Here is a 16,580-nt window from a genome sequence, read left to right as displayed (position 1 = left end):
AGCAAATTGTGATATTTTTCATCTAAGGGCTTACCGGAATTGATTAGATTTGCACTCCCATAATAAACAAGAATGATGTACTGAAAAACATATGTAGAGAAAAACCCTTATACTTAATTATGATGGTCCACAAAGTAGCCTGGAGCTTGAACTTGCATCGAAGATATGCTGAAGGTTATGCAGTTCATTAGTAATTACTGTGAAACATAACCATTTCCTGTCTTTCATATTTTGTTCCTAGCTTGTTAGAGTGTTGGAAACTTTTCTCCCTACCTTAAATTACAAAAAAAGAGATGCCCCTTATTTTAAAAAAATCATAGAATTAGAACTGGAAGCTACTTTAGAAAATATTCATCCTTTTTCATATATAAGTCTAATATTGTGAGGACTGGAAGTCTAAAGATACAATCTTCTCCAAGTCAGTCACAAGCCTATTCAACCCCAAAAATATGGGTTAAAATAGGAGCAAGATTAGTAAATTGATAAAGATGTCAGCTGAGAAACAATAAAAAAACATATAGGCTTATGGGTTTTGTTTACTTTTCATTTAAAACTCATATTCACTGGGCATAGGACATGTAAGGGAGCTGTAATACTTTGAACTACAAACGTGCAGTAGAAAACTGTCATAACAGATAGTCCAAGCGGTTTAACACATGGAGTGAGAGACCTTTTAACTGGAAAACTAATGTGAACTTCCAAGCCCCTTGGGTCCAGATCTCTTTGAATGTCTCAGTGGCCTTGCCTCGGTTTATTGATATTGTTTACTCATTTCTCCTCTAAAAACTTTTCAAATGTTAGGGAAGGAAAATGCCTGGATGGAACTAACCTCATCATTTTTTGTTCTGACTGTGCCCTGGGGTTGAGTGCAGAACTTGACAGGTTTTGACAAAGCTATCATTTTAAAAAAAAACAGAAAGAAGATTATCACATTAAATGTCCCTACTATATAAGCGACCAACAGTACAGAAAAGTAGTGCCTTGACATGACTTATATAGTAGGGGTATCTAAAGTGAGAGTCAGAATTGTTCATCCCATTGTATTTCCAATGTATATGTGTTTTCGTTCAACCTAGACATTGAAGAAGCTGATAGGAAGAGAATCAACCTATTTGAAATATGTTGGAGGAGAGTTCTGCCTGCCGAAAGGATAAATCAATTGGTACTAGAGAAAATCAAACCCAAACTTTCCCTAGAAACTAAGATTATCAAACTGAAACTGCCATACTTGGCTCTGATGGTGTCCAACCTCTGAAAAAATCCTGCAAATCTCTTGGGAAGACAGGCAGACAAATGTCAGCATACTGGAAGTAGCAAAGACCACCAACATTGAAGCGATGCTCCTCCGCCATCAACTCTGCTTGACTGGCCATGTTGTCCAGATGCCCAGTCACCGTCTCCCAAAGCAGCTGCTTTACTCCGAACTCAAGAATGGGAAACAAAACATTGGTGGACAGGAAAAGAGATTTAAAGATGGACTTAAAGCCAACCTTAAAAACTGTGGCATAGACACAGAGAATTGGGAAGCCCTGGCCCTTGAGCGCTCTAATTGGATGTCAGCTGTGACAAGCACTGCTGCGGAATTCGAAGAGGCACAAACAGAGGGTGAAAGAGAGAAACATGCCAAGAGAAAGCTGAATCAAGCCAACCCTGACTGGGACCGCCTTTCACCTGGAAACCGATGTCCTCACTGCAGGAGAAGATGCGGATCAAGAATAGGGCTCCACAGCCGCCTATGGACCCATCACCAAGACACCACATCTGTCTTGGTGGTGGATCGCCTAAATAAGTAAGTATTTTGGCTATATCAGTGATTCCCAAAGTGGGCATTACTGCCCCCTGGTGGGCACTGCAGCTATCGGGGGGGGGGTAATGGCCCCAGGTGCATTTGGGGGCGATGAATAACTGTAAGGGAGTGGTGAAAGCATAAAAGAAAGAATGGAAGATTTAGAAAAATTGATTTCCAGGGGGTAGGCCAAATAAGTTTGGGAACCACTGGGCTATATCATGAGAAGAGATTCACTTGAAAAGTCAACAATACTTGGTAAGGTAGAAGACAATAGGAAAAGAGGAAGAGCACATTACAGATGGATAGATCCAATCAAGGAAGTCATGGCCCTTAGGCTGCAAGAGCTGAACCGAACTGTTAATAAAAGGGTGACTTCAAGGTCTCTTATTCAAGGATTGCCAAAGATTGAAGCTGGCTTGATGGCAGTTAACGAGAACAACAACAAACTATATACAATGTAATAGTCGCTACTAGAAATATTCCTAGCAGTTGTTATGAGTACATAAAACATGTGTACACGACATGCCTTCTCTTTCCCCTCACCCTTTCCTTGGTAGCCACCTTACTTACTCCATGAAGCCTTCTTGTTCCATCATTCCCAATGTTGATGAAGGTATTCTGAGGCCCCTTCCACAATGCCTTATATTGCAGGATCTGATCCCAGATTACCTGCATATCCCAGATTATCTGGTAGTGTAGACTCATATAATTCAGTTTAAAGCAGGTAATCTGGGATCAGATTTTGGCATATAGGGCAATGTAGATACAGCCTCAATCTCAGTTGCCTTGCTTGGATAAATTCTTCTCCTTCCTGGTTCTGTCTACTTTATCTCCCATGGTGAGTTGTTCTCGCTTTTGACATTGTCACATGGGCTGCCACAGTCACCACGCATCATAGAGAATCTGGCGACCATTTTCAGGGATGTAGGGAACCCACTGCCCCACACCCAGCATTGTACATCTCACAAGGAAGCTGATCCCACATGGGATTATATGGCAGTGAACACTCATATAATCCAGTTCAAAGTACATAAAGTAGATTATCTGCTTTGATAATCTGGATTTTATGACAGTGTAGATCCAGCCTAGGGCAGTTGTTTATCATGTGCATTCTAGATGTAGAATAGGATGCAAATTGTTTATAGGTGGTAACCCACTTCTACAGATTCAGCTTCCTTCTACACTGCCATACAATTGAGATTATCAAAGCAAATAACCCACATTATGTGCTTTGAATTGGATTATATGAGTCTACACTACCAGATAATCCAATTCAATGCAGATAATCTGGATTTCACATGGCAGTGTAGAAAGGGCCACAATTTACCCAGTTGAAACCATGTTTTGTCAATTCTAAGATGCACTTTTTCCCTACATGAACATTTATATATAGAGAGAAAGAGCTTTTTGTGTATAGTGGTGGTACTGGAATTAATGGATGTCTTCTCATCAGTAACATCTTAAAATTGAAGAAATGTGCTAATATTCTGGAGAGAAGATCCGCAGCCTTCGACAATACATAGATCCACAGTAGTTAAGACAATTTAAAAAAACTACAGAAAAGAACAGATGGACACCTCTGACTTCTTTAATTGATTTTTTTGCATAAAAGCAAAAGATGTGAAGTTTCCAATAAGTATTATTTTGAATTTATTTTTTCCCATTTTATGAAACAGTGAGGTGTACAACTATGTCTTTTTAATTCTCTGTAAACAAAGGCTGGCATCCTGTTAGGTATTTACATCATAAACTGACTTTCATCTAAAGCAGAATTATGACATTATGCAAGACTTGTATTCTCTGGAGAGGAGGGGAGATATACTGTAGCAATATTTCCAGAACCATTGTGTCAATGGAGCCAATGATTATGCCCATTGCATCATGGCTCCCATATTGTTATGTGCATCAGAAGGCTATGGGACTCATTGTGCAATCGACACCAAAATATTGTGGGACTTATTACACAGGAGGAACTCGCAGTATATAACAAGGCACCGTGTACCATGTCCTGATACGCATCATGACAATTCACTAGCATAGTTCCTTGATCTGTCAGGAATGTAACTATGACATTGAAACATTATACAGTTTATCCTCTGATGTAGGGTCTCAGCTGAAAATTATCTTCTTTGGATAATGCTTTGTTGATTTTACATGATACATTTTTGCATACCGCCTACGGATGAATTGAATAAAAGAACCATAAATGTGACTTCTACCAAAGAAACAGCTGGTTTGTTTGCAAAATTCAGTCTATGGATTGTGTAGTTCATAGTTCATTTTTTCTTGGCATCAGTTATGTATGCTTTTCAGTGAAACCGTCTCTATACCGAGGAGCTTACAGTGTTTAAAGTACAACAGATATTTTAAACATGCTTTTGTTTCAGTGTCAGTGTCTCACAACAGGATGCTCCTGACACAACAAATAAATAAATAAATAAATAAACAAAGTGTCAGAAAATCTGCCCCTTGCAATGCCATACCCCAAACTAGTTCAGAAACTACCTTCTATACTGGGGTGGAAATGTGCAATGTGCCATGTAAAGGCTTGGGACTGCTTCGCAAGAAAGCAGTCCCTAGCGTAGATCTTGCTGCAGATCTCCTTTGTGCTCAAGGCCCCCATCTACACAGCCATATACAATCCAGATTATCTGGAATGGTGGTGCAGACTCCTATAATCCAGTTCAAAGCAGATAATGTGGATTATCTCATTTGATAATCTGGATTATATAGCAGTGTAGATCAAGTCTGAGTTGTGCAACTGGAAGAAGGCCAGGAGAAACAGGCTGGATCTACACTACCCAGCCCTATATCCCAGGTTCTGATCCCAGATCATCAGATTTAAACTTTATTATAGGAATCTACACTGCCAGATAATCTGGGATAAGCAGATAATCTAAAATCAGATCTTGTGATATAGGACAATGTAGATCAATCCTACGTAACTCTACAAAAATTAGGACAACCCCAACATCAGTGGAGTAACTTCTGCAAACCTGAGAATTCTGTCCATTCACATGTATGATTGTATCACCCGATTTCTAAGAAACCATCACCTATAGCCTTTAATATTAGCAATTAATCACTTGTAAATTCAAACAGTAGATAGAAGAAATTGTGATACCTTTTGTGCTGATTGAACCACCAGTTGTAAAAACAAAACTGTTCAAGAATATCTGTATTCTTTCTTGATAATACTAGTAATTAAACATTTACAATATAGACAATTGAAATACCCAAGACAAGATGTTTAGCATATGTTAAGTCTTATTTTTTGTTCTCTATCTTATACTACACTTATATTTTCCTGAACTAAGAAATTCTCCTTAGCAACCCAATGATGAACACAGAGATATGGAATTCCAGGAATGATGCTCATTTCTTTAAACAATACTGACATGCACTGCTGGGAACTTTGTTATTTCCAGTGATAATCGATTTGCATGGCTGCCACAGAACAACATGTAAAATCATGACAGCAGGACAACAGGGAAGTAGACAAGTCATCACTTGGCTTAGGATAAGATTGTTCATCCATCATATTTTGAACATGAAGCAGAATTTCAATGCTAATTTTTAAAAGCTAAGTCAATATGCAACTTGGTGCTAAACCTGCAAATGAACTTCATGGTGCCGGTGTTGTTTTTTCCCATTATTTTTAGTTCTTTTTAAAAAAGTCATCTTTCACATTATCATCAAAGAAAAAAAATAGTCCTCCACCCAATACTGAAAAGCACCATCAAAATTTCCCCAGAAAGCATTTTAGCTTCTCCAAAAATGAACAAATCTTTTTCAATATGTAGAGGAAAATTAATGATGTTTTTAGCTGTTGGCTATTATATTATTTTCAAATGACACATCTAAAATATTATGTAGGCACTACATAGTGTGATATATTATTTCCAGCCTCCAACAAGAGGTCACACTTGTAAATGAATGAAGATCATGGGAAACCAAATGATCATCTCACCTTACTCTTTGCTGACTTTCTGATATGTGGGAAATATGTCTTCAGCGTGTAAATATTTACAATGAATAAAATGGAAAAAAAATGCTTCTCATGTTGGTGGGAAAAAAACTGACAAGTTGAAGCTGATTCAAAGTTTCTCACTACATTCAAGCAGTCCAAACTCATCATCAAACTTATCCTCACATAATAAAATATTAAAATAAACCCAAATAGATATACTTGTGGTTGCTGGGGAAATAATTATGGTGCTTACTTTGTTAATCTGGATTATATGTCAGTGTTGATCCAGTCTTAGAATACTGTCTCATTCCCCCAGTTTGTTAATATCTCTTTCCAAAAGTTGAGAAAAGTAATCTGGGGCTATGAGTGTTTGTGTCACCAGTAGGCTTGTTTGATCCAAAAAAAAGGGGGGTTCAAACCCTGTTTCAGATGTAGGGGCCACTGGTGGTTCGGATCTAAAGTCAATTCTGATTTTCACAGAAAAAAAGTTCAAAACTATTCAAAACTTCAGAGACTTCCGAATCATTCATTAATGGTTTCAAAGTGTTATTTCCTGTTTCATTGGATGGTCTTTACTTTGAAAGCAGTTATTTTATTCCAGAAGCCGGGGGCAGGGGGAAGGAAAAGGGAAGAAATTGAGGGAGAGAAAGGAAATGAAGGGAATTCATTCAAACTGCATTAAACTACATCTCTCACCCAAGGCTGGCCGGGAGGGAAAGGCAACCGAAGTGAATCCATGCAAACTGTGTTAAACTGCATCTCTCACCCAAGGCTGACTGAGAAGGAGAGGCATCCAAAGGGAATCCATGCAAACTGTGTTAAACTGCATCTCTCACCCAAGGCTTACCAGCAGGGAAAGGCAACTGAAGGGAATCCATCTTCACTGGTTTGAAAAGCTAAATCATTTCCGACTCACTTGCTGATTCATAAGAGAAATGGTGGAAAAAGCTTCAGAAGGGCAAAGGGACTTCTGGTTTCCTTAAAAACTTCAAAATCACTTCAAAAAGGAAATCTTTCCAAATTTATTCCAAATTACGAAGATTCCGACCAAATCTAACCATGCCTAGTCACCAGAATATAGATGTTCTAGGACATGTGTTTTTAAAGTATCTATATCCTTCTATCAATCAATCTATATATCTTCTACAAAGGTTTTTTTCTATATCAAGAGCAACTTGAGAAACTGCAGGTCGCTTCTGGTGTGAGAGAATTGGCTGTCTGCAAGGACATTGCCCAGGGGACGCCTGGATGTTTGATGTTTTAGCATCCTTGTGGGAGACTTCTCTCATGTCCCTGCATGAGGAGCTGGAGCTGACAGATGGGGTTCATCCCGCTCTCCCCGGATTTGAACCACTGACCAGTTGGTCATCATTGTGCCACCAGTGGCTCCTTCTCCAAAGGTAAGTAAAGCAGATGTGATAGACAATGGATGGATATCTATCTATCTATCTATCTATCTATCTATCTATCTATCTATCTATCTATCTATCTATTTCATCTGCTTTACTGACCTATCTTCTACAAAGCTCACTTCAACTATGAAATATTTGGATAAGCCCTGAAATTATATAAAGCCCAAACGCCTGTGGATATATTTTTCTATTTCCTTATTACTATCTGCTGTCCTAAACTTCAATTAGGACAAACCTATTCTACAACAACCTCACTTTGTTATATTGTACATTGATGAAGCTGTATTAATGAAATAAAAAAACATGTATATAGATTCCAGTATTGAATTAATTGTGTCTTTTTCATTAGTTAGCAAAATTAATGAGCTGATTTCTAGTATTACAGATGGTACATTTATTTAACTTCCATCATTGGTTGCTATGGCACAGTTTGATCATTGATTTTGGGAATGTTTACAGCCTCCCAACTTTATTAAGAGGGCCAAAGAATCGGTCAAACTGGAAATTGAATGAATATATGCTGAGAGGCGGTAAAAAAAACCTTTGCTTTGCATTAAACAGACCAGTATGCAGATATTGGTCTGCTTTGTGTTTTGATTGATAGACTGCATTTCAACTTCACTATTCCCCAAAGCAATGATGCTTTTACATTTCAAAATCAGTGCATTTATGTTTGAAGGGTTATGTGTGCAGATATTTTAAATTCCAGTACAGTTGTTGTATATCATCAACTATCACATACTAGCCTTTCTAAATTTAAATTATTTATAATTTCCATGTATGATGCTAAATCATTTTTCATGGAATATTTTCAGACTCTACAGGCAGACTAACAACAAGAAAAAGACATGGGCTGAGGTGAATGAACCAACCACATCAGTTGTTTATTGGCAGGAGGCTTAGCTATACGTTTGCACAATAGCAGAAGAATGACAAAATATTTTTCCTCACTTCTTTGACTTTGTGGGTTAATATTTGCTCATTGTGCTTTAATCAAATTTTGTGAATTTGCATAATTTATACTGGCTGTATAAATCATGCAGTCCAAAACAATTTATGCAGTTTTGGATGTCTGTTAAAATCCAGGTTAAATGTAGTCTGGTGTATAGCAGACATTTGTATGGACATATGTAGCTACTTTGTACTGATCCTGTTCATTTATGCATCTAAATTTTTAATGCAATGAATTTAACTGCCCGGATGTGACGGGAAATCCACTACCTTTTTCTCCCTTCAGAGCAAGGGCTGTTGAGTAAGGGCAAAGCCAATATAGATTTGTGCTATACTCAACTCCCAGATCTGCAAAAACATCTATCTTCAAACACTCACTAGAGTATACCTGCCCAGCCCACTCTTAAGCCTCTTCTGATGCCGGAGAGCAGAGAGAAACCAGAACTCTTGACTTTTATTGTAGCATTATTGCCTGGGGTTAATCAAGATATTCTTCCAAGAGTTTTTTCTAATTCTGTGTTGAAGTAGAAAAGATGTGTCCCATATCCCACAGGCTGTCCCTGAAACCCTTTTCCATGTTCCCAGAGCAGCCCAAAAAACCTTCAAAGCTTCCTCCACAAAAGCCTGAAAAAAAATCAATTTAGGAGCTTAAAAATGTCTCAAATTAAACCTAAACTCTTACCAAAAACATGGTCCTGCTGCTTCCACCATTTTGCACAAAAGAACACACTTGCAAAAGCTGCAAGTGTTACAGTATTGCCTCTGGTTGTGTCATGAAAATTTTTTGAACCTTAAAATGTTATTTAATCTGTTTTCAGTGGGACAGAGTATAGGCAGTTTCAGAGAAAGAAGTAGAAACACAGACTCGAGTACTGAGTTTTATAATAGCTATATTGGCTACACAGACAAAAAGGGATACAACATGTATACTCTGCATTCACTCACATACAATCAACATTCATACTCACCATCCTTCTTCATTCAGTTAATCAGGCTTCTTGGGAGAAAGGAGGTGGATGTTCAAATGCTGCATTTCTCGCAGATCTGACACACAGTCGGAAAGGAAAATGGTCTCCTTATGTAGTGACTTTTTGTTGTAGCTATTGTACTTGATTGTTTAGATAACATGTCATTCAATTAAAATTTGCTGGAAACTAATCATTTCCAGAACATACAGGTTGTTTAACTTCTTTCTTAAGGTAACATTGTGTTTGACAATATAAACAGGTGTTGTTTACACTAAAAGTTATCAGGTTAGTTCAGCAGTCTTCTCATTGGTACTTTTCATGCCACAGGGCCCTTCCACACAGCCCTATATCCCAGAATATCAAGGGAGAAAATCCCACAATATCTGCTTTGAAGTGGGTTATCTGAGTCCACACTCAAATGATGTGGGATTTCCTGCCTTGATATTCTGGGATATAGGGCTGTGTGAAAGAGCCCTCAGTTAATGGAATTCTTCAGTTCTCCATCTTCAGTCCTGCCATTTTCAGGTTCCAATTTTAGGATGGTGTCTTCAGCCTTGCCATACATCAATAGTCTATACAATTTCAACAATCTATTCATCATGGCATACCAGGAAAAAATGCTGCATTTTGTGCGTGTGTCTGGGAATGGGGTGGGAGAGCAATTGTCTGGTCTGCTAAAAGTGAGTGTTATTAATTTATAGTTGCAATCATTTTCCAGTTTATTTTTTTAGAAGATTGTATCCTAAAAAGTGGTGGCTAGAAAGACAGAAAGAGGAGAGAAGGAGAAAGAATGGTGAGTATGAGATGAGGCAAAGTGAAGAATATGAGAATAAAGAAGCAATGTACCAGAAAATGAAACAAAACTGAATACAATATTTTTATGGCATAGAGTTGTCAACTTAGCATGCCTACATGTGAAAATTTCATTTTTTTAATTAATTAAAAGACACTTTCTCATTGCTGGATTTCAATTTATTATATTTTATTTTCCAAAACGCTGGGACTAAATGTGTTTTGAATATCAGAGTTTTCTATTTTTATTTTGGAAAACCTGCATTCGCAAATGAGATATTTTGAATGGGTTCCAAGTCAAAACATGAAATCCATTCATGTTTCAGATATACCACATGCCTGCAGGTAATTTTTTTAGCTATTTTGTGCATTTTGTGCATGAAACATAGTTTATGCACATTGAATCATCAGAAAGCAAAAGTGTTGCTTACTCAGACATCCATGTGAACAGTTTTGGATTTTGGAGCATTTTGGAATTCAGCATATTAATATGTATTAGGTCTAATTATTTGTATTTCTTTTTAATTGTTTTATTTATTATTTTTCTTTTAATATGACTTTCATAAAATAAAAAAAATGTGTATTACAGGTGTTGATCCTAAGATGAATACTATAAAGTACATGGTCTCACCTGGTGGTCATGATGGCCAAACTTGGAGGAGCTGCAATCTGAAAAGTAATTTCCTGAGCTTTGGATTTTAAAACTATGATCATTATGAATGTCTATTAATTATTTAAGTCATGCTAGCACAGTAGGATGGAGAAATTCAACCATCTGATCTAATTAAATTGTGAATTATGAGAAACAGCCTTTTCCAATTGTATCGCTGAACAAATGAAAAGAAAACCAATATTAAACTCTAATTAAAAGATTTGTTCTACTTTCAACTGATATGTATTTTCATTAAGTGTCAAAAGGCAAATGACAAAAATGAAGACCTTCTGCAACAAGTGGAGGTAATGGGATGGTGAAAAAAACTTGCAAATTCAGACCCGTATGTGTATTTTCTCAGGTATTAAGACAGAGAGAGTTTGAGTGACCAATGCTTCATGTTCTCCCTTTTCTGTCTTATGGAAGAATATGTATTTAAAGACATACCTTCCAGCAGAGCATGCTGTCATCTCATCTATACACTAACTGGAAATGTGGAGAAATAAACCATGGAAGTTTTGCCCTAGACACACAGATGGGAAATTTTCCATATGTTGCTGCAGTATAACTCCTATCACACTTCAGCTGGATAGGGCTGATGGAATTGTAGTCCAACATCTTGAGGACAATATATTTCACACTTCAAGGGAAAAGAGCTTGGGTGAGGTTGTGTCCAGCAGCTCAAGGAGCAGAGTCTAATGGGGGAAAGCCTAACTATGCTTAGTACTTAGGAGCACAAAGAACTTCACGTAGAACTGCGGTCTGAACAGCAAAAATTCTCATTCTGAACATAAAAAGTGTGCTTTCTTGATGGTATCCCCTTGCCCTAAGATTTTTTTTTTTCATGGTGAAAATAAAAGAGCAAAAACACCAGGTCTGAGAGAATGGGCGAGCCATGAATCAAAACTTGGAACTATTTACTGGATCACTTATGGAAGAAGTATCCTTCTTACACTTAGAATCATGGAATCATAGAGTTGGAAGAGACCATCTAGTCCAACCCCCTGCCAGGGAGCAGGAAAATTGCATTCAAAGCACCCCCAACAGATGGCCATCCAGCCTCTGTTTAAAAGCTTCCAAAGAAGGTGCCCCCACCACACTCTGGGGCAGAGAGTTCCATTGCTGAACAGCTCTCACAGGAAGTTCTTCCTAATGTTCTAGTGGAATCTCCTTTCCTGTAGTTTGAAGCCATTATTCCGCATCCTAGTCTCCAGGGAAACAGAAAACAAGCTTGCTCCCTCCTCCCTATGACTTCCTCACACATATTTATACATGGCTATCATGTCTCCTCTCAGCCTTCTCTTCTTCAGGCTAAACATGCCCAGCTCTTTACATTACACACTACACTATACTGTACAGTACTGTACCACATTACATTACAATATAGGGTTTGTTTTCTTACAATGCAAGGTTGTTCATTAACAAGATGAATTTTTCACCTTTCCCACCCCCACTGAAGCTCCCTCAGACCTGCCATACTATTGTTTGCTACTGAAGACCCTTCAGAAAACCTCTGCAATGTGAGCTAGAAGAGAGAGGACTGGGGGAGTTCAAGAGCGCATGTGTGTGTGTTGAAGGAACTATGGAGAGCCCTGAAAAATAAAATGGGATATTTTCCTGCTGTAAAGGTTCTTTTGTAAGCACAGTGTTGCATGCAACCCAACTTTTGATCAAGGGATTCTGTGAAATGGAACGTTGTGCAGGAGAGATGTGAAACTTTTCACAGGGGATTCTCATCTTCACACCTTTAGCAAACCTAAATTTCCAGGTATTTTGAGGGGAAGGCTATAACAGCTGTAGATCTTCTCCAACTGCTTAATTTTATGCTAGATGATCGGTGTCTGAAATGAGTGAGTGGATTCTTTTGAAAAGTAGCTTGAGGAGATATCTTAAAGTTCTGTCTGCTCTATTAATCTGAGATGTCCCTTCACAAATGCCAATGATTGATGTTTCAATCACCAAGTGATGGAGAAGCAGGTAGAAATCGGTTTTGAAGCAACAAACACCATAGACTTAATAAATAATAATAAATAATAAACTTTATTAATACCCCACCACCATCTCCCCAAAGGGGACTCATGGCAGGTAACATGAGGACAAGCCCAAAAATAATACACAAAACAACAGAAAAATTATATCACAACAAAATACAAAAAAGTTTGTTTTTGTTCATTCGTTCAGTCATTTTTGACTCTTTGTGACCTCATGAACCAGCCCATGCCAGAGCTCCCTGTCGGTCGTCACCACCCCCAGCTCCTTCAAGGTCAATCCAGTCACTTCAAGGATATTATCCATCCAACTTGTCCTTGGTCGGCCTCTATTCCTTTTTCCTTCATTTTTCCCCAGCATAATTGTCTTCTCTAAGCTTTCCTTTCTTCTCATGATGTGGCCAAAGTACTTCAGTTTTTCCTCTACTATCCTTCCCTCCAATGAGCAGTCAGGCTTTATTTCTTGAAGTATGGACTGGTTGGATCTTCTCGCGGTCCAAGGCACTCTCAGAACGTTTCTCCAACACCACAGTTCAAAAGCATCTATCTTCCTTCGCTCAGCCTTCCCTATGGTCCAGCTCTCACATCCGTAGGTGACTCTGGGGAATACCATTGCTTTAACTATGCAGATCTTTGTTGCCAGTGTGATGTCTCTACTCTTCACTATTTTATCGAGATTGGTCATTGCTCTCTTCCCAAGAAGTAAGCGTCTCCTGATTTCCTGGTTGCAGTCTGCGTCCGCAGTAATCTTTGTACCTAGAAATACAAAGTCTCCACGTGTTCTCCCTCTATTTCCCAGTTGCCGATCATTCTTGTTGCCATAATCTTGGGAGTTTTTTTATGGTTAACTGCAACCCAGCTTTTGCGCTTTCTTCTTTCACCTTGATTAGAAGTCTCCTCAGCTCCTCCTCACTTTGGGCCATCAAAGTGGTATCATCTGCATATCTAAGGTTGTTAATGTTTCTTCCAGCTATTTTCACCCAGCCTTGCATTTGTCAAGCCCCACACATCGCATGATGTGTTCTGCATACAAATTGAATAGATTGGGTGAGAGTATACAACTCTGCCGTACACCTTTCCCAATCTTGAACCAGTCTGTTGTTCCGTGGTCGGTTCTTACTGTTGCTATTTGGTCCTTATAGATTCCTCAGGAGAGAGATAAGGTGATTTGGTATGCCCATACCACTAAGAACTTGCCACAATTTATTATGATCCACACAGTCAAAGGCTTTGGAATAGCCAATAAAACAGAAATAGATGTTTTTCTGAAACTCCCTGCCTTTCTCCATTATCCAGCAGATATTGGCAATCCGGTCTCTTGTTCCTCTGCCTTTTCGACCCAGCTTGTACATCTGGCAACTCTCTCTCCATGTATTGCTGGAGTCTTCCTTGCAGGATCTTGAGCATTACCTTACTGGTATGAGAAATAAAGGCCACTGTATGGAAGTTTGAGCAGTATTTGGCATTTCCCTTTTTTGGTATGGGAATATATGTTGATTTTTTCCAGTCTGATTTCCATTCTTGTGTTTTCCATATTTGCTGGCATATGGCATGCATCACCGTATTTTGTTACAAAAAGTAACAAAATAAAATAAACAGTGCAAAATAACATAATAAAATCAAACACAAAGGGCAGACCAAATGCACAGGATAAAATGTTAAAACATTAAAACCCTGGGAATAGAGGAGCAGAAGGAGGAGCAGTGGGGTTTGGCCAATAGCGGATGTCACATAAATATACTATCAATGCATTAGCATTCGGGAACATGCTATTTTTAATTGCCCAGGTGATTGGATAATTTAAATTAGAAATCAACAGAACTAACATGAAACCAACTTATAAATTAACAAAGAAACAAAGCTTTGCCTTCACCCTGTATCTGGAAGAACAATTATACTTGGAAAAACAGCAAATTGGGAAGAACCACCATTATGTCCCAGTTTGCTTATTTAACTAGACGCTCTCACATTCCTGCCAAATCTGGTTTTCATGAAAGCCAATTTATTTGTTCATTATATGATACTTGAAACCATTTAAGCAATTGCAAAATGGGGTTTGTATCTCCAATGCAATTTTGACTGGTTGGGAAATCCTGACTGACTGCCTTTGGAATCCACTTCACATGTTATGAAATGGTGTAAAAACAGAATGAAAAATGGAAGCGATTTTTCCAGCAGTGTTGTAATTTCCCAGTGTTGATGGTTTAGCTTCTTTTCACTTTAGTTTTTGAGCAGCAACCCACTTCACACTTATTTAGAATCTCTATATCCAAAAGAATAAAATTTAAGCCAATTTCAAAAGAAAATTATCTGATAACATCGTCTCTGTTCCTTTGCCAAATAAAATCCCATTAACCAGCTGAAATAGGATTTAATAACAATCACGTAAACCAATTACTCTCAATTTATAACTCCATTAGGAGCCTCTGTTCATCACCCCATTGCTTTATAGGTCTACCCTTCTTCCTGACTTTAGACAGATTAAATAACAAGCACAATCTGGGGTGAAAATCATGAAATGCTAATGTGAATGTCTTGAAGAAGATTTATTTCTTGAATGCAGGATCATTTAGAAATCCTGTTTCTAACAGAAGCAATTAAAGTATTAAGAGTAAAGGGGCACAAAATAATAGTTCAAGTTAATAGCCAGAGAGAGCTCTGCATTGTAAACTCAAGAGTTATGCGCCACTTTATTTTTGTTAAATCAGAGATTCTATTTTTGTGTCTGGTTTTGTATGTAGTCAGAGGAAAGAACTCTCCTTCTTACTTGGATGGAGCTCTAGCTGAAAGTTCCTCCCCTCCCTGAAGACACCAATTGCCACCAAACTGAAAGGAAAGAATCATTGGGTTGGTGGACTCCTGCAGAGGTGAGAGGAACATGAAAGACACTGCAGACTAATTCAACCAGAGAAGTCAGCCATAGCAAAGCACTTGATGAACCAACCTGGACACAGCATATTATTTGATAACACAGAAATGTTGTGCCACTCTAACAACCACCATGTCAGACTACACAGAAAAGCCATTGAAATCCACATGCATGTGGACAGTTTCAACAGAAAGGAAGAAACCATGAAAATGGACAATATCTGGCTACCAGCATTAAAAGAACTCTAGAATCAGGAGAGTAAACAAAGAGCAATGCTTAAGGGGGGGGGGGGGGGGATTCAAGACAAGAAGCCATCAGGGCCTGCTAACGCCTCCCAACAAACAGTGGCTACCAATCTTTTTTTGACCAGGGACCACTTTGACCAGAGACCACTCTCCAACATAAGTACCAAAAGGGTTACGAATCAGTTTTTTGTCAACTTTTGATTCGGTTTGACTATTTAGAGTGCTGATTCAGAAAATTTCATTGGATAGACCACATCAGCTCTAGTTTCTGATATAGAACATATGGCATTCAGTAGTTGCCATTTGCTCAACCACAGAAAACAATATTTAATAATCTAGAGCTGATGTGGTAGTAGTAATCTTTCTTGGGTAGTCAGCCTCTCCCCTCCTGACATAAGAGGGTTTCATGAGACCAATCACTCTTATTGCCATGTGGTTTTGAGGCAATGGTCTAGTCATGGTGAGGCTGCAGACCATACTTTCATTCTTGTGGGCCACTGGTTGGGAACCACTGCAACAAAGGATCCCCCCAGGCATGAAGAAGCCAGGCTTTGAAACTGCAAGGCTATTCAATGCTAATCAAGGTGGCCAATTGCAACATTCACACTTGCCTCAAACAGATAAGTGTTCTCTCTCCTATCCTGGACATTCCACAGATATATAAACCTCGCTTGTCTTGTTTCCAACAGACCTCATAACCTCTGAGGATGCCTGCCATAGATGTGGGTGAAACATCAGGAGAGAATGCTTCTGGAACATGACCATACAGCCTGGAAAACTCACAGCAATCAGAGCCCTGGCTGGCAGCTGATGCTTCCCCATCACACATGGGGAAGTGTCACCATGCAGTTTAATCCCACAATAGCCCTGTTGTACCTTATGGAACCCGTTTTGACCTAGCTTGGGTTTCCAAACGTGGCATAGAAGTAACCCAATGTACAGTG

Source organism: Anolis sagrei, chromosome 5 (genome assembly GCF_037176765.1).
Source record: "Anolis sagrei isolate rAnoSag1 chromosome 5, rAnoSag1.mat, whole genome shotgun sequence".
In the NCBI taxonomy this organism is placed as follows: domain Eukaryota; kingdom Metazoa; phylum Chordata; class Lepidosauria; order Squamata; family Dactyloidae; genus Anolis; species Anolis sagrei.
The sequence above is the reverse complement of the archived record's forward strand: the minus strand, read 5'-3'. Positions refer to the sequence as shown.